We start from the raw sequence: 20,253 nt of genomic DNA on the forward strand, positions 1-20,253 counted from the left end.
GTAAAGGAGGGCAGAGTGGGTGGTATATCCTAGTGGTAGTGTGCTGCTTTACCAGATTGCAGATTCAACACTCAGCAAAGATAATATGACCACACTGCTCATAATTCCTTTCCCTTAAAACTTCTGTGAGAGGCCTAAAATAGCAGTCTCTGAACTTGGAAAACCTCACAAACACAGTAGACGGGAGTGTGGTAAACTGTGTACCCTGCTCTGTTTCATAGAGGAAAGAAAGGCAAAAACTGGAGATCACTAAGCTAACAAGACTGGGGAAGCATTCAGCTTCTTGGGCTAAACTAGATCCAGCTTTCACCAGGCCATGTAGTACCTCAGCTGCTTTTAGGCCTCTGCTTTACAGCTATGTTATGCCTTCTTTTAGGCAGGTCTATAACAGACTGACTTATATTGTGTCCATAGCATACAACATTACCAGTTCTTACAGAATACTCTGTAACAAAGCTTTTTTATTCCCATCCTAAATTTAATGACCATTTCCTTGATTGCAGTAGGTAGATGTTGACATAAAAGAATCAGAATAAATACACCATGAATAAAATCAGATAGTTTAAACCTAACATTAATTTAACCCATTTAATTAAGTTAAAACACACACACACACACACACACACACACACACACACACACACACACACACACACCACAGTTTCTTCTCCAGGTATGAAGGGTCAGACCTGTATATCCAAAGCACTAAGAGGCTAAGACAAAATCCAGTCCAGCTCTGCCACTATGTCCTTTGGGGCTAAGATGGGTGGCCTGTGCCTAAGCTGAGAGTCAACCTGAAGAAGATCAAGGTCTCTCAGGGAGCTGAGAGCTTAACAGTACTGCATGCACAATGCTTAGAGTCCTGCTGGTTGAGCTTCCAACTAGAAATAAGCCATTTCCAAGCTCAAATCCTGTCTTTACTCTGAAGACTGCAGAGAGAAAGTTCATTGAGGAATGTCTTCAAACTCACATTCCCAAAATATCTGCCTCCTGTCTCAAGAAAACTCTTCTGTATTTAAATGACTGAGATATTTAGGGCTCTTCCATGGCTTGTTCTAATAGCCAAAATTCTATACAAACTAGTGATTTTCTATATTTAGGGCTCTTCCATGGCTTGTTCTAATAGCCAAAATTCTATACAAACTAGTGATTTTCTATCTAAAATAGGGAAGTGGAGTGAAAGAATCAAGTTTTCAGCAACAAAAGCCTTAGTCTTCTGGCGGAAGTATTTTATAATAAGGAAGAGCAGAAGAATCACCAAACACACTAAAATGCGTTTACTTCCCAAGAGCAATGCTGGCGCTGCTGTGTCACTTTACTCATACGTTTATAGTTAGGGGGGAAATACTTTTATCAAAATAAAAGTGTGCTTATAAAATGTTGTTCCTAAGACTTTAATGCTATGACAAGCTTTGTTCTTATGAATTTATAATTACATAAAAACAAAGTAGAAAATTGGGAAGAGATAGAACTTTACTAATCAATGTTTTACTTTCTAAAGGAGAAGGTCTTCATTTCTAAATGAGAAGATTGTTTTATCTTTAATACTAAACTTTAAAATCAATATGTTTTGCCAATGTGGATGGGAGAAATCTCACAATTCCCCAGCCCTAATTGAAAAGCTACAGGTAATTACGGACTGAGAAAGACTCTATCTGCTTAAGGGACAAGGCCCTGACAGTGGATCTAGATCTAGTTCCAAAGAGTCAGTCCAAAACACATATACATGAGTTAAACACTAAATGAACTCAGCAGGTTAGATTTATAAATTTATGTGTAAATAACAATAACAGTCAAAGAATAAGAGGCCTTGAATTTGAGAAAGAGGGAAAAAAATCGAAGGAAGAAGAGGGGGGAAGGAAATATGTAAATACAGTACTCATTTAAAATTTTCAAAATACATTTTTTTGAGAAAAGAAACTGAGGCTGTTTCTTAAGAACATGTATTTGAAAGGAGTAAGGATACATGTTTAATTAGGTGATTCCATCTTTTACATGAAACAAACTGAATTTTGAATTCTTACATTTTACAATTATATTTGAATCTTAAATATGTCTTTTAAAAAGTTCAAAATGTGACTTACACAGAGAACATTGCAAATGGTTAAAAGAAAGAGATATGAAAATTTTACAACAGTTGGTTTTTAAAAGAGTCCAAAAATTATTCTCAATGCTGTTGTAAGTATATTAATATTGCCTAGATACATACATACCAGGTCCATCATCTTCCCCAACACAAATCACTCATTATGTAAGATGTGCAGTCTTGAAGTAAATAGACTGCAAGAACAATCCAGCTGTGTGAACAATAAGCCCCCACCTAAGTCTTAACCAATTAGGATACCAGATAAATTTTAAACTCTACCACTTACCTAACAGCAACAACAGAGGGCAGAAACAGCTCTTCAATACCTTGGTCAGGTTTCTTAAAAGCTTCTAACAATTACTAAACTTTTTTTACCTATAAGTCCCCTGACCAATCATCATGGCTAATAGTTACCTCACAAATGCTGTGCGCTGGTAGTGGATAAATACATGTGAAGAAAAGTAAATATACAGAATCATAGACATTTCCCAAAAAGAAAGCAGTGGTCAATAGGCTATATTCTACTCTATTCAATTCAACCCACTACACTGTGCCTGTCTTGTTCATCACTCTGTGGCATTTCTAGCCTATCAGTTTAAAATAGGCATTTTAGCAGACACATTAGAAGGCTTGTGTGACAAAGTAATGCTTAACTTACATTCTTTCCCTTTACATATCAAGTACACTAAATACAATCACTCTCACAAAACTCAAGTTACCAATGTCCTTGCTACCATTAATTTTTGTAGGGTCAGTGACAAAATGATGTAACAGTGCAGCATACACTAACCTGGTGTAAATCATCTCCTTTCTTCTGGATTATTAAATAATCAGCAGAAAGTTAAACTATGATAGTCTAAAATGTAGTACAGTAGATGATAAGTCCTTGATGTGCAAGATTTTTCTTGTCTATCCTATATGCCCTTCAAGAATTTAATAGTATCCAAAGCCATTTAAGGAAAGAAATTAACATAAATTACAAGTGGGGTCAAGGCAGTCTTTCCTTTCCAGCCCATTACACTGTACCATGTGTCAAGTATTTTCACTATTTTTAATGCTAAAGTCATTACCACTTTTACCAATATCGAAGCTTTCCTTAACCAGGAGAAAAAGTAGAAATACATTAATTCTGAAACTACTTAACAGTCAATCAGACTGATTGTACACTAATCTGACCTCTATACTGCATGGTCACAACCTTGACAACTCAAGTTCCTGAAGTAGGAGACCAGACATGTCTAACTCTGTCACCCCCAAGCCAGGCTTTTCTCTTTTGTTTGTTTGTGGCTTGAAAACCCACAAAATGAACTGTAAGGTACTAAGTTTTCTCAAGTCAGTTAGCACCAAATTTCTACTTCTCTAGCACAGGGCTCAGTAATAGCTCTTTAGTGGTCTTAAAGTTGAAATCCATTAGACTCCAGCATAAATACAATGAAGCTACAGTCCCAAGGCCTACCTTTAAATTGGCTAGAACCAAAGGTTAAAGAGTGCGTAAAAAGTGTTTGCTGCACAAGTCTCAAGACTGAGTTTAATCCCTGAAACCCAGATTTTAAAAGTTGGATATAACAGCATATACCTATAATCCCAGCACTCCTATGGAAGTATATGGACCAGCAAGCCTGGAATAGAGTGGCAGAAACAAGGGAGACTGCTTCAAGAAGGTGGACAAGAACCAACTCCTCCCAAAAGGTCTTGACCTCTGCACACAGCTGCCCACCAATAAATAAGTGAAAACAAAAGTCAAAACAAAGATTTTTATTTAAAATAAATTAGAATGGGAGTCAAAGTTTCAAGAGGTAAAATCTAAAACACTGGGAATCTTCTGCAATGATTGCTAAACATCTTTTGCTATGCGACGTTAAGATGGGAATCTCAAAGCCCAGAATCAAAAGCATCAGAGATGTAAATCCCTTACCAACCCTATTCCTAAAGAACTGGTTTTGGGAAACCATTCAAATCCAGCACTTCCCAGCTAGTTCTCAGGGGTGCTTAAGACTCTTCATGAATCATAAAGGGAAAGGTAATGTTTACCACAGAATGCAGTAAGTATAAATTTACAGTAGAAATGAAAATGCTTTTGAATTATTATAAAGGTGTTACCTTCGAAATATTTCAGTTCACAAACAGGCCAAAGTGTACACTTCCAAAAATATCCTTCTTTGATATCTTGGTATAATCTTAGTTTGTGAAACAATACAGGAACTTATTCCTTTGGTAATCCTTAGTTTGAGAAACAATATACAAACAGAGCAGCAGTGGTTCACTGCGTAAAAGCATGTGTTGCACAAGCCTGCAGATGCAAGTTTGGTAGACAGAGAGAACTGATTATCTTTTGAGAGTTCTCTCCTGCCTCCACACACATGGTATTCAGGCACCCACCCTTACACACATCACACACAAAATAATAAATGAAATGTAAAACAAACATACTTATGTATATGTAATATATAAAAACTGTTGTTTGCTGAATGTTGGCTCACACTATCAGGGAGGCTAGCTAGACTGAGGCAGGAAGTTGCAAAAGTTTGTAGCCAGTTTGGGCTACACAGTGAAATTCTGTCTTAAAAACAAAACAAAAAACAACAACAACAAAAAAACCAACACAAAACACAAGAAGAAAGAAAGAGTAGAAGAAACCCACATTTAGTGACTTGGGAATCCAACTTTTCGTTGTTTTTGATATGTCTCGCTAAGTACCATAGGATGGCCCTGAACTACTAAACCATTGTAAATTATTGTAAAGGTGTTAAATACAAAATATTTCAGTCTACAAACAGGCCAAAGTGTACACCTCCAAAAGATATCGTTCAGAGTACTGAGATAGGAATGCAATTACCAGGGCTAGCTAATGACTGCTTTTAAGACTTGTTTCTTTTTTTGAGTTTTGAGTCATTGCATTCCCAAAAGAATTCTGGAAAGGTGGTGTTGGTGAGGAACCCCACTGTAAACTTTAGAGAAACAGTATTTGCAATTTTAGTACTAATAAATGCTTTTGATTAGGTAACTATAACAAAGTGTGTTGGGGCTGACATGTAGCTCACATGGTAACATGTCTAACCAGCAGACATAAAACCCTGAGCTCAACCCCAAGCAAAACAAACTGGGCAGTGTAACACACTTGAAACCCCAGAACTTCGGAAGGTGGGCCAAAAGCTCAATGTCATTCCTGGGCTAGACAGCAAGTTTGAGGGCACATAAGAGTCTACCTTGAAAACTAAGTTATTAATTAGTTATCAATAGCTAGTAGGGACCAAGAGTAGTGTTTATCACCAACTTACTATTTAACTAAATCTTTATGGTAATACTCAAATTAACAATACTCAAATTTAAAGGGAAGTTGGATAAAAATTCAAGGAGGTGGAGATTAAAGCCTGTGTGAAGAATTTATCAAGATGGGCTATGCAGGAGTACTAGGTTATAATGGTCTATTTCTTACCTTTTGTTCTAAACTGCTGGACACTTATTGTAACATTAAATAAAAAGGGCACAGGGAATTCTAATTCCAATATTATAGAGGAAAATGTTGCTTTCAAACCTCACAAAATCAAGAGAGGAAAAGGTAAAAGGAAAAATGGCCATAATTTATATTTTCATATGAAACCTAATTTGTACAACTATGGGACACTAATACATTTTAAACTCATGCAACAAGACAAAAAAAAAAGTTTGAGAGTCAGTGACAGTGCAGCATGGCTGTGACCCCTAAAACCAAGTAAAGATGCAGGAATAGAAGTCAATTCCACAAAGTTGTCCTCTGTCTTCCACATATATGCTATACAGAATAATAGCACAAGCTTTATCTTCATTAATGTAAGTATTCATGTACACGAAGAGGTAAAAAAGGATGGCCAATGACTTGGCAAAAGGAAGAAAAGTCAAATGTAAGCCAATGAATGAGCATAAAGGTGTCCAAAATAGTGTAAGCCATTTTCAGGCTCAGAAGTTGTCAAAAAAAGAAAAAAAATCAAAGTCCCCCCACCTCTTTGGATGTGTATGTATATGGTGTACGTTCAAGTGTTAGTGCATGTGCATGTTTGGTGATGGATACATGTGTGCATCTGTGTACACATCACACATGGAGGCCAAAGCCCGACACTGAATGCTTCCTTTCATCATTTTCCACCTTAGTATTAAGGCAAAACCCAGGGCTTGCCTATTTGGGTAGTTTGGCTAGTCAGCTTACCTCAGGGATTGCATCTCGGTCTCCAGAGCACTGTGGCTACAGGTGGCCTGCTGCACCTTGTAATATTATGTGGTACTTGAACATCAGATTTCTGGTTCTCCTGCTTGAGAAGGAAGTGCTTTTTCCTCTCCAATCCAGAAAAAAACAGGAGTTTGTATAGAGAACCCCTAGGCCTCCTCTGTCACAATGCTCTCCTTACATGAAAGGACTTAAGAACAAAGAAAAGTTAAGATTCTTGGGCAAAATAGATGAAGCAAGGAAACAGATGTCCAAGAAACTGTTACAGACTATAAAAGTCTCCTGCAAATAGCGCCATTGTGAAATCTGCTGCCCAGAAGAAGGTAGGTGGTAGTTTTAGTACAAATACAAAAGAACTCTCTGAGAGCCTCCTCTGTAAAGGTAATATAACTAGACACCTTCTCAAAATCATCTAAAGTTTGAGGAAACACAATTTTTAGGATGCTACATTTAAGTCTCGGGTCCATATTTAGCTCATTGCACTTATGAAAATGTCTATTGTGTAACATAACCAGCAAAGCCAGTACTCTCTGGCTTCACTTCACTTTTGGTCCTACTTCTACGGTTAAGTGGAAAAGCTGTGGTACACACACACACACACACACACACACACACACACACACACACACACACACACACCCCTACCTACCTACCTACCTATCTTAGGGAGAAAAAAATTAGCTTCATTCACTCTCTCTGCCCTAATTATTTCCAAAGGCGAGAATTATGCCCATGCTTTTCTCCCACACTGGGAGAAGAAACCAGAAGGTCTGCTACACTGAGAAGGCAGCCTGAGGCTGGGAGTTCCTAGGGTACTCCACTCTCTCAGCTCTTTCTTTGGTTGGCATAATAAATCAGAATTTCATGGAATAAAATTATAAAAGGACTGTGCTCAGATTATTTCAAGATACTCACACTTTGCAGAAATGAGAACTTCTATCTTTAAGTCATTTCTTGTCCTGCTTTTTGTCTTTCTGAACTTTAAAATCACCTCCCATGAAGTCCATCAGAAGGGTGGCTTGCCCCAGTCAGAAATCACCTTCAGATCAAGTGAGGATGTAAAGGATTTGTCTCAGGGCTTTACTGCTGTGATGAACACCATGGCCAAAAGCAAGGTGCAGAGGGAAGGTTTATCTCACTTCACTGTTCAACACTGAAGTCAGGGCAGAAACTCAAACAAGAGTCAGGAGCTGATGATACAGAGGCCATGGAAGGATACTGCTTACAGGTTTGTTCCCCATGGCTTTCTCAGCCTGCCTTCTTATAGCACCTAGCCAAGGGTAGCATCACCCAACAACAGGCAGGTTTTCCCACAACAATCACTAATTTAAAAAATTGTCCTAAAATTTTGTCTATTCAGCCTGAACTTTAGGGAACCATTTTCTCAATTGAGGCTCCCTGCTCTCAGATGACTCTAGCTTGTGTTAAACTAACGTAAAAACTAGTCAACACATGATGAAATAAGCAGATTTCCTGAGGTCATGATTTTAGAAAAATTCTCAGTTCAGCTAGAGTCAATCAGTGGCACAGTACTTCCTCTCAGCATGTACAAGTCCCTGGGTTCCATCCACAACAATCCAAAAAGGTGGAATAAAAATGCTGAGCTTGTAGAACATGCTAGCTAAGGGTACAGCTATCTTACCTACTTTCTGTTTACCTGGAGGAATATTATTTAATAATCTTTCATCTCTTCGAGGTCCTAACAAACAGCAAGGTAGTATCCAAGTATTTACTTTTAGTACAAAATCATCTTTCCTCTTTTATCAACCAACATTATCCCTTCTCTCAGTATTAACATGCAAAGGTTCTGGCCAGTATGAAATACTCTTCCAACCATAACTTATTTTAAGGAATACCATAAATCTAGATCAAATGACCACACAGTAGTGAGCTGGAGTATCATTCTCTCTGTACTGACAAGTACTCTCAATTATTTAGTGCTTTCTCTGAAAAAGTTAAGGTACTGAAAACGCAAAATAGCTTCTAATCTGTCACCTAAATAGCTTCTGTAAATGATTTGTTTGTAGTCTGAGAAAATTTCTACACTATCAGGAACAAACTTTCAAACTCAGGAATGAAATCATTTGCTAATATTAATGGTTATACTAAGGATGTAATTAAATATGTATTAAAAGCAGAATGTTTCTTATTAAGAAGAATGAATCAACTATATTGAAGACAAATCAGTAACGTTAAATGTTAATTTTTTTATCTTTATTAACTTGAGTATTTCTTATTTACATTTCGATTGTTATTCCCCTTCCCGGTTTCCGGGCCAACATCCCCCTAACCCCTTCCCCCCCCTTCTATATGGGCTTCCCCTCCCCATCGTCCCCCCATTACCACCCTCCCCCCAACAATCACGTTCACTGGGGGTTCAGTCTTGGCAGGACCAAGGGCTTAAATGTTAATTTTTTAATCTAAAATATTTCACTTGATTTTCAAAGAAACTCTGCATATAAAAAACATTGTGTTATCTAAATGAAGCTCTTTTATTTTCTTTTAAGGGACATTTAGTTACTCTAAGAAAATTATTCCAATTGTTATAACAAAATGTGGGTCTATTAAGGACCTACAGTGAGTGCCTTCTTTCTCTAGCATTTTCCTCGTCATCATTCTCTGACATAAAATCACCTGACATTTAGGACAACATTAATGTTCAATAGTGAAATCTTTCTGAGCCTACCTCTAATTCCTGAAATAGGGTCTACAGTGGGACTACATTGTCCATCTCAGCTTTGAACTCCTGGACTCATCCCTGTTTCACCTCCCAAGTCAGAGCCTAGAAAACCATCATCCCAACTCACTTTGGCTTGCCAAACAGAGTCAAAGATATAATGAGAACACCTTCTAAATCAAAATCTACTGAAGTGTAACCCAACATCAAAGAATACTTCAGTGGAGACCCAAAAACTTTTGAAGGTGAGTAGGGTTTAAGGAGAGGGGAAGTTATGGGGATATGGGAAAGAAAAGGACTTCCTCACTCTAGGGACTATGTGAAATCTATTGTCAGCTGAGAATCAAGAATTCCATCACACAGAACAAAATTTGCTGTGCAGACAACATTCATTTTACAGAGATATTTTCAAATAATGTTAAAGCAGTAATCACAGAGCCAGACTTAAAGTCTGGAAATTGAGGATCTCAGGTATAGTCTTACTCTACTCTTGGATATTTTCTGGAACTCTCACAAAGACTATTAACTTTTGTTTATAGTGAAGATGTCCATGATTTAGAATGTGACCTTATCGACTCTAAGCCTGTCTTTTACCTCAGGAATTTTCCTGTATGTAGGTATTACATTTATTTGGTGTGTAGATAGATGCACATTCATGTGAAGTCAGAGGACTTGTTCGCTTTCTACCATGTGGGTCCTGAAAAGCAAACTCAGATCAGCAGCCTTAGGAAGCACCTCCACCATTTGGCCCCTCATTTGCATTTCTCAGCAACCCTTTGAAGACCACAGCTCTGAAACTCAGAGTTACATGTATGATTACTGCGAACACAATAAAGCGCAGCTTTACTGGAAGAAGCTCATACATACACCTAGGTATGATTTATTCTTTCCCTTAGTGCCTCTCTTTCTCTGCCCTTAAAAATCACATTAAAAAACAAAACAAAACAACAACAAAAAACAAAACCAAAAAAATCCTTTGAACAAACTCCATGTCAGCTTCATATTGGTCCATCCTCAAATTTTTTACTGCAGTCAAGGCTCCAGCCTTGCCTGACTGTTATATGAAAAGAACTCAGAAATGACGTCCTCTGGCAGGGATGCAGGCTGTGGAAGGACTCAGCTCTACCATAGGGGCAGCCTAATGAGTCTGGCCATGCTCCATGTTTCAGTGAGCACAGAGGTAAATAAATTGGATTTTCTTTTTTTATTCTTAATTTTACTTTTTGAGGAGGAGGTCACAAAGGTAGGATACAGACATGAAAGGACTGGGAAGTAATTGTGATTATGGTATGAAACCCCTAGATAATTGATGAAAGTATGATGTAGAAAAACAAACAAACAAAAACTTCAAACCAAGAAAACAAACAAACAATTCAGACAGCTATAGGTAGCAGGGAGCTGTCTATACCTCTTGCCACCATTGACAGGTCTAGCAAAGGAGCATCTCAATTGTGGGTGCTGTTCTAGGAATATGGCTTTATATTTTATGAATGCAAAAATAAAAAATAAAATAAAAAGGTATATATAAGTGTTCTAAGAAAAACAAGAAGACATAGTGTCTAGAATTGGAGAGATGGCTCAAAGTTTAAGAGCATAAGAGCACATACTGCTCTTTGCAGACAGACCAAGTTCAACACCCACATGGCAGATCCAGGGGATCCAATGCCCTTTTCTGACCTTGATACCACGTATGCACATGTTACACAAATATATGAAAACAAAATACTCATATACATAAACAAACAAGACTGCTGTCCAAAGAGATACAACTCCTAGAACTTAAAAAAATAAAATAAAATGCCCCATTCACCTGCTACTTGTCATTTTATGCTCCTACTCTCTGGTTTGAGCATTCTAACTAGCAGCTGGGAACAAATATCACTCTAATACAGCTTTCCTTTCTCCAGGTTCTTTTTTGGGGGCCTGGGGTGTATGGTTGAGAGAGGGTCTCTCACTACATAACACCGGAATTACAGGTGTATCTCCATGTCTGTCTGGCTGGGTTTTCTCTGTTTACTGGAAGTTCACTTAGGTATCATATTGCCTCTGCCAGTAAAAAGACAATGGGGTAGAACAGACCAAAGAAGCTGCCAGTGAACTCATAGCAGGACAAGATTAGAACAGAAGAGGACTTTCATGATAAATGCTTTGCCTGAATTGTCCCCTCTAATCACAATGTCCTTTGGAGGTAGAAACTTCACAGGTGAGGAAATTAGAGAACTCATAGAACTGGCTCACGTCTCACACCTGGCAAGTCACTGAGTAGACTGTTTGCTGTCCCTGTAACAAAATACAAGCATACTTTACATAGCGGCTACTTTGCTTGTTGTTTTAAGTCCAACAGTCCAAGAGTGGGTGACCCCAGAGGTTTGACCTCTGGTGAGAGCCTCATGGCAGATGGCACAGCAATTGGCAGGAACAATGCAGAAAAAAAAAATCACATGATGAGACAGGAAGCCAGATTATGAAGCCATGGTTGCTCTTTTAGAACTACCACCCTCAGAGGACTTCACTCCCATGGACCAATTCACTCCCTTCTGACCTAATTATGACCTCAGTGGCCCAATTACTTTGTACAAACCCCTCATTTGTAAAGAATCTAACACTTCTCAGTATGGTACACTTAAAAGTTTCTCACATTTGAACCTCTGTAGAACTCAAGCAATAGTCCAACCAATGCAGGGGTAAAGCAATGATCTGAACCCAGAGATTCCATCTAAATGATCAAACAACTACGGAATGAGACACAGATACTGATACATGCTATGGTCACTACTAATTATTCATTTCAAGAGACATCTCACTGAAGACCAAGTATTAAGCATACCTGGATTGATTGTAGACACACACACACACACACACACACACACACACACACACACACACACACACCCACTCACCCAATGAGCATGTGTGTGCACATAAGCATTGGTTCTAATTCTTGCTCTACCAGTTAATAGATAAGCAACCTAAAAAAAAGTTCCAGAGCTGTGTAATTTGAATAATAGCCACAATTATCTTCTGATCAGAAAGCAAACCACAATACAATATGAAAAGCAAAAACAGACCAACCAACCAAACAAACCAAATAAACCTAACCAAGGAAGGGAAGCTGCAGAATATAATGACTTGCTAAGTCACAGGAGAGATTATTTTGTTTATGATGGATGTTGTCTGGTTACTATTTTAAAGCAAAACAGACATTCTGGACTTAAGAAAGTACAATGCTATGATTCAACGGAGTATAAGGAGAGTCACAGTGGCCTGCTACTGTTGATGTATAAATATCTACAGGCTGGATTCTAGCTGGCCAAAAGAGCAAAAAAACACAGTTCAAGCCTTTAAACTGACTAGAGTTCCAATTAGTCAAAAGGAGATCAGGTAAAAAGCAGAGCTTAGGCAGCTACAAGGAAGACTTTTATAGTCACTTTAACAGACTAGACACTTTCACAGCTATACAAATGTCATATTAACCCAAAGGAAATACCTAGAAGTAGAGAATAATTTCAACTCAACATATATTTAAATGTGGAATATGACGAGGCAAATATAAGTACTGCATGGTCACTATTGTACTATGCTTTAGCATAAAGGCAATATACCGAATTACCACCATCTTGTATGATGAGTGAAGAAAAGAAGTTGTAAAATCTGAGTATCTTTCTGTCAGGAATATATGAAAAGTCTATTCACACCAAGCAGAACTATGTAAAGGTGATTGAGGCAAGAGATAGGGTATTTAGAAAGAATGTATGTATGTAATTCATTGACCAAACGTTTAACACACACACACACACACACACGCACACACACACACACACACACACACACACACACACAGAGAGAGAGAGAGAGAGAAAGAGAGAGAGAGAGAGAGAATAAATGAGAAAGCCCAAGACCAGAGTGCAGCTCTTACAAAATACTTAGGCAATAAAGGAACCTAGACACATGTTGTCAAATACAGTTATCAATGAGCCACATAGAGTTTTGCAGATTTTTAATTTAATTTTAATTAATTTAAATTTAAGCTATTACTATTTACTCTGTTAAACAACTCTGGCCTATTGTACATGTAAAGAAAATTTCCTTAGCCAGTAGGAATGGGTATTTTCCATCAATAAAAGGGATGAAGATAAGTTACAGGTATTGAATTAGGAAGGCAGGGGTCAGAAAGGTGAGAAAAATCCATGATAATCTGGACAGTAGCTATGAAATGAGAGACATTACAGAGGTCAAAGTCTTTCAAATCAGCAGTAGCTAAAATGAGCCACACAGAAAGACAGGAAAAGCAGGACCAAGAATGAAGTGTGAATTATAAAGTTCATAGTGTAACTTTTATTTATTCTTTGACCATTTCACACATATGTATTGTGGTCAGAATGCCCCCCTTCTCTTTCTGGTCAAAATCTTGCTCCCCTATTTAGATACTTTCTTATTCCCAATATATCTCCCTCCTACTTTCAGATCCATGTCAAATAATAAATAAATAAATAAATAAATAAATAAATAAATAAATAAGTAAGTAAGTAAGTAAAAGATATTGTTGGGGTTCTTGACAAAGCTTGACAAGATAGGTAAAACTATTCAAAAATTTCAACTCATGGATTTTGACAGCTTAATCTCACTAAGAGAATATTCTGTTCAAAGGAAGCACAAAGCTCTTAACTTGCTGAGAAATGATCCCCATGTGCACACATACTGAATATGACACAGCAAGCCAAACTGGAACAGAGGACAGAACATAAGAGCAGACTAGGGCCAGCAGAGCTCCTGAACACTTCCCACAACTTCTGCACAGAAGTCGGAAATAAAATCAAAACAAAATTTTACCTTTAGTAAAATATCTAAAAATTACAGAAAAAAAAAACCCAAAAAACAAAAACCATAAACATATGCAAATTGCCTCTGCTAGCTGGGGTTTAGAAGCAGAATAGATGGCAGAACTACTCCCAGCCTTACAAGCTAAGAGTACAGGGAAGAGATGTGATTTAAGAGGAATCAGAAGCTAAAGGAAAGGATGAGGCAAGAATTTGAGTATCAGTAGAATGAGGACTAGAAAGACAGGAGACTATACCTAACCAGAGGTAGGGTAGTAGGACTTGCTATGAACATTGTTAATAGTTAGGAAATACGAATTAGCATCACAGTGAGTTATCTGCTCTATATCCACTAGGAAAATTAAAATTTTTAATCTGATTATACCAACTACTAATGAGGAGCAACAATTTCAATGAATTACTAATGCGAGTTAAAGAAAAACAGTTTAATAATTTCTCACTGATTTATCATATGACCAAGCAATTCCACTTGTAAAAACAAAGCTTTGTGCTTAACAGACTTTGCTGTTAACAATTAAATGCTAATAATCCTTAAAGAGGATCTAGGTTGGGTTCCCAGCACCCACAAGGAGGCTCCATGTACAACTCCAGTTCTAGGGAATCTAGAACTTCTGAACTTCTCAGGCACATGCACCACATATACATGCAGGCAAAACACAGATAAAATTAAATTAAATTAAAAAGTGAGATTCAGGGGCTGGCTGGTCATGTAGCTAGGGCAGAGACCTTCCCCAGCAGGCTCAAAGTCCTGTGCTTAGATTAGCAGCACTGCAAAAACAGAACAAATGTGTCTGTTCCAGCATCCAGTAGAGGAGTTGCAATCAATGAACCAATCCTGCTAATCCTGTTCTCACTGCTTTTCTGCATAGATGCTCTCACAGCTAACTATGGCTCACACCATCCGTTACCCTAGGACCCCAGGAGCCTCTTCCCTGTGCCAAGAATTGCTTGAGTGAGGCAAGCTACTAAGCAAGTGTAATACAGATGGCATCTGAAAATCAACAAGACATTAGATGGAATAAGCTAAAACAAGCTATTTTTCCCCCAAAACACAATCTATTCTTTTCTCCATTTAAGGTGAAAAAGAGCATCTGATTCATAAGTCAAACTGTGAAAAAGAGGAGATTCCCTGATACCCAGCAGTGGCAAATTGATATAAAAAGGTTGGATTTTTTGTTTTCTAATTTTCTGGTCATCTTGGCTAAAAAGCCATCCTCCTCTGCTGAGATGCTACAACAGTAGCTTAAAGCCACAATTTGGTATACATACTACTGACAGAATGAGAAATAACTGTATCTTCCAAAGTCACCACAAAACATGCCCTTCCTTAGGAAACCTTAGCAATTTGCAAGTGTAAGGTGAAGAGTGTGACAACCTAAGATCTCTGGAACTACTCAGTCAAATCTGCTACTGAGCGCATTATGGGGCAGCCTGCAATCTTATCACTCAGAGGAGAACAAGGCAGCAGCATTAAGTTTTCCTTTTTAATAAAAGTCTGAGAATAATTTTCCTTATAAAATATATTTTTTACAAAATTATGTTAACTATATGCTTCAAGAAACTTGCTAAAGTATTTTACTTATCTACATGAAATTCTTTCCAAATTACATATCTGATGTAATTTGTTATTCTATAACATCGATTTATTACAACATAAATGCTATCATATTGTTATCACATATATTGTTATCTTGCAATTTTTACTACTAAAAACTAGCTAAACATTATTTTGGATAGTAAACATGCTATTTTAAAATTTTGGAGAGCAGTATGATAGCTTCTGTTTCAAAAAAAATTAAGGAGTAAGTAAAAGCAAAACCCCTTTGGCTTTCATAGTGGACATTTACTGTAACTACCTTTATTTTCAATAGTAATTAAAAATCCCTCCCTTTAAAAGAAATAAATACTAGCTACTTACCTTTTCTTTCAAAACTAAGAAGGAAAGAAAAGCTATTTTTTGTTGTTCCTCAATGAAGGACCTTTGCCTTAAATACATACACTATAGGGTAGATGACACAGTGTGGTAAAAGGAAAAGAAATATTTGAAATGAAAATTATTCTATTTGTTTGGAGTGCCTCCATCTTTAAAGTGATATTGTTTATAGCAATGTCTTATTTGATAGAGAATTGGTAGGAAGCCTCATCTACCCCACAGTACATTACCCAGGAAAAGCTATTTGCCTTGTGTTTCGAGGCAGACACTATGCACACCTGGGTGCATGATAAACCAGTACGCAACCCCCCCCCCCCCCCATCAGCTTCAGAGACGGTCATTAGCATTTCCACAGCTCAGGTAAAGGGCTTTCACACTCTGCCTAATCTTTTTAGTTTTTATTAAATGTGTGGAATTCAACAGTTTACGAATTCAAAACAGGCCACATATGGAAAACTATCTTTACACCTTTCCTATGTCTCTCTTTTTTCCCTTTCTTTCTTCTTCTTATATCATGGGGATATTAAAATGTCATGTCTTTTTGGGAAATGTTCCTCCAAAAAATGTCAAAAATGCCTTTTTTGAAAATATTTGTTTTCTTTAAAGCATTTTTAGGCTTGAGATGTTTTGAGCCTTTCCTAAAGGATATAGAGCCGTATGTAGCTAGTTGAAGGATAAAGTAAAGTAGTGTGGAGGAAAAAACTGTGGACAGGTGCATGTACATGCTCTAGAAGGAGATACTCAGCAAGGCATGGTGTCTCACATCTCTAACCCCAAGCACTCAGGAGGCCAAGGGAGGAGGACTGTTCAGATACCCTGGGCTACAATGAGAGCCTAAGTCAAAACAAGAGAACACAGCTTAGTGGTGGGAAAGTATTTTGGTTTCGATTCCATAGTGCTACTTACTAACTAAGGCAACTAGCTAACCTTTCTAAATATCCCATGGCTTTAAAAGTTGTTTAGAGACTACCAGAGAGAATATTTAACCCAGAATTATCTGTTGTTATTATTATTCCTAAGTAGTTATAGCTCCAAAGGCAAGAGGGAACTGATTCCCTGCTAGACAAGATTGTACAGTCAACAGTATATTCTGACTGCAAAGAATGATGGAGAGGTTGGTTAGGTAGCTGTTCTAATAACATGCAAATATCAATGTGGCTGGTGCTAGAGAGGTAAGGAAAATAGGTGGACCTATTCTACCACAGGTTTACTGTTAAACTTTGCGATTAACTGGGTAAAATAAATGATCAGAATGACATCCAGGGTCTATCTAGCACAGGTGGTACATTTGGTGAGCTGGATGACAAGGGGCCTCAAGGACGTATGCACGCATGGGCATGTACACAGTGTTTTAAGACTCAGATCTTGGAACCAAAGACAGAAAGGACTGGGGCTAGAATGAGTAAAGTGTTAAGGATCCTAGGAAGCTCTATTACCTACTTGATGGTTAAAAAAAGACACATTTGCAAAGGACACAGAAGTTCACAAATAGTTCAGATAGTGTCATTAAACTCATGGGAAGGTTTCAAAGCTGTCAGGAGTGCTAAACGTTACTAAGGAAGTAAGTACAGGACAAAACTCCAGGAGGGGACTAGATTCAAGTGCCTGCATAGAGCAGAAGGGAAATGAGAGGAACAGAAGAATCTGCTCTCATCTACCAAAGCACTAGCCACAAAACTGCTTCAAGTGAAGTCTAATACATCCAAACTAAGAAAAGCACATTCATCAGGCAGACTCAGTTATCAGCTCATAAATCAATACAGCCTATGTTACCAACAACAAGCTTACCTCCTAAAACATAGTCACCTAGGAAAGGCATTTCAAAACTCTAAAATCAATACACAGCAAAGAAATCTAGTAATTATCAAGTTTCTAGGTTGCCTCAAGTTTTATTAACTTACTACCCACTAAAAATTTTCCTTATATCGAGAAAAAACATTACATTTTTAATAATTTTTTCTTCCATCCTAAAAGGATAAAATATGACTATTGGCTTTTTAGATCATTCCCCAACATCTAAGTCAATGCAAGAATTCTCTTCTCTGTGGTCAGAGAATTTTACTCTTCCTCTGAAGCTACTGAATGAAGAGGACAGTCCCTACTTGTCAACCAATGGAGCAGAGATGCAGGAGAGAAACTGAAAAACAGTCCAAGGTAATCATTTCTCAAAGTTTCAGTGTTCCCCGGAGCACATAAATGAGTAAATCCTTACCTTAGTAACTATTAAAATGTAATCAACAGGCAGTGCTTAAATGGCTGCTAGTAAAATTATTATGTATATAATTATGTTCATCTCTACTTAATGTGGTATGGTTGAATTTTAAGAAAATCAAACATTTTCTCCAGTTCAGAATAAGGGAAATATTTATGATAGAAATACAATTTAAAGTTTTTTTTCTACTATTCCAAACCTGAAAATAAATAAAAAATGTCTGGGGGAAAAAAAACCATTCACCAACCATAACAAAAAAAGGTGGCATTGACACCCCCCCCATCCTCACACCAGCACACTTTCTGGAAACAAACATCAAGACAAGAGTACCACTAGCAGCTGTGAAAATAATAATACTAAGTTATCAGTAAACTATGAGAAAAATTTACAGAAAACTCAGTTTGTATACAATGCAAAATGAAACTGGCTAAGTCAGGCTTATATGTGTGTGTGCGCGCTCGAGTACTGCTATCGTTATCCTTATTAAGTAAGTTAGTAATTTTGCCTCAAAACAACTTTCTTCTTTATTCTGCAACATTGGTCCACCAGCTCCTAAGGCAGATATAAACTATGACACCTAGAGACAAGCTCCTGATAGCAAGAATCAGTACCATTCAGAAAACAAAGCCTGCCTTAAGCACAGGCATGTCTGAAGCCACTGTGTGCGTCCAATATCTCCTTTACCTTTCACTGAGAACCTGTAAGTGCTGGAGAAGTGCTGAGACATTACTTTAAAACCTGGAACTATACAGTATAGTTCTTCTTATGTACTGTTAAAGTTCTCCAAGTACGGAAACACAGTGACAAAGGCTATTATTTACTTATTACAAGTTCAGAAACAGGTAACAATTGCTCTCCTCAAGACCTTCTCTAAAAATCTACCTGGTGTATTTTCTGAGAAGAAAACGGTCGTTTTGGTATAAGCTTACAGAAGCAGCACATACTCAGGAGATCTGGCACGAACAAAGCCAGTATGAAATATTAAGCTCTGAACATGCTGAGAGCAATACTCATAATAAATAAATAAAACAGCCAACTGAGATATACAATTGCTCACTAAAGTGGGTAAAAACGCTTCCAATTTCTTTCAGCTAATTTTAATATCAAGAAAATGGGTTTAGATTCATCTCCATCTTGAAAAATGGAGTTTAAAATAGGCTATTTGCTTAGACAAAACCTAGCCAACAACTGAGCGCTCCAAAGGCACAATATAACAAAAAATTAAGGGGCTACTCTCAGGGAGCTCTGAAGATGTCCTGTGGGCAGCAATAAAAAAAAAAAAGCAAAATCTTCCTGGAAAGCAATTTAGCCAGTGAGTGTTGACATCCATTATCTATGTAAGCCTACTCCACAGGAGACTTTTTCCTAAGTAAATTATTATTTTGCAAAAAGTAAAGTATGGTAGTATACACAGATATACAGTCATCGCGATACACTTAAAATAATGAAAAATGAAGAACAATCTAAAGGAAAAGACAAAAAGACTAGAGTAACACCATACCAACTGAGGACCACACAGCTATCAGAACTAAAACAGTTTTACATGAGGTACCCAGTACATAATTATTCACAATTATTGTAAAATGAAGAAATAAAAGCTACAGAAGTAGAGGGAAAACGAGGCCATGCATTGTACTGTGCGCATACATGTGACTTCCTGATTGTACTACAGTATTGTTTTAGCAATAGACACAGGAGAAAAGCATTGATTTTTAAACGTTTCCAGTGATCTGGAACAAACAGCAGAGCAAACACAAACACTGGCTGGGAGGGTTGGGCTAGCACCTGTGCTGATTAAAAGGAACTTTTTATACCTTGATTCCTGAGAGCAAAGGGCACAAGAGGAAAGAAAAATAAAATACCGGGGTGTACTTTGAATTATTTAGGTAAAAAAGGTTAATAGATCCACAGATACTTTTGATACAAGTTTTGATAGCCCACCTACAGCTGTTAAAATAAAACACTATTCATTTCCTGTTTTAAAGGGATACTAATTATTACCTTCAGCCTTCAAAAAATGAATTCTAAAAAAAGAAGTTTTATTTTACTATATGTAACATCTATCAATGACCTTTGTACCGACATAGCTAAAATTGTGAGACACTAAAATGTCAACATACTGCTAAATTTAAAATGAACTGGAGTTAAAGGGGGAGTGGTATGCTAAGTAGAAAAAAAAATCAAACAGTTGGCATTTCAATTTTTTAAAGAACAAATTTCTCATTCTCTTAGCAAATTAACAGTTTAGATTTAAGGAAAATGACATCAAATAGACCTCCTTAAGATGTCATTTATAAAAACTGACA

The 20,253-nt window shown here is 37.3% G+C and overlaps 1 protein-coding gene across 22 annotated transcripts in view; it reads right to left on the bottom strand.

The window, feature by feature from the left end:
- The window catches only part of Zfand6 (zinc finger AN1-type containing 6), a 71,123-nt gene that overhangs the window by 39,169 nt on the left and 11,701 nt on the right, over positions 1–20,253 (bottom strand). The gene's annotated exons all lie outside the window — the stretch shown is intronic.

The sequence above is a fragment of the Rattus norvegicus genome, chromosome 1 (genome assembly GCF_036323735.1).
Source record: "Rattus norvegicus strain BN/NHsdMcwi chromosome 1, GRCr8, whole genome shotgun sequence".
In the NCBI taxonomy this organism is placed as follows: Eukaryota; Metazoa; Chordata; class Mammalia; order Rodentia; family Muridae; genus Rattus; species Rattus norvegicus.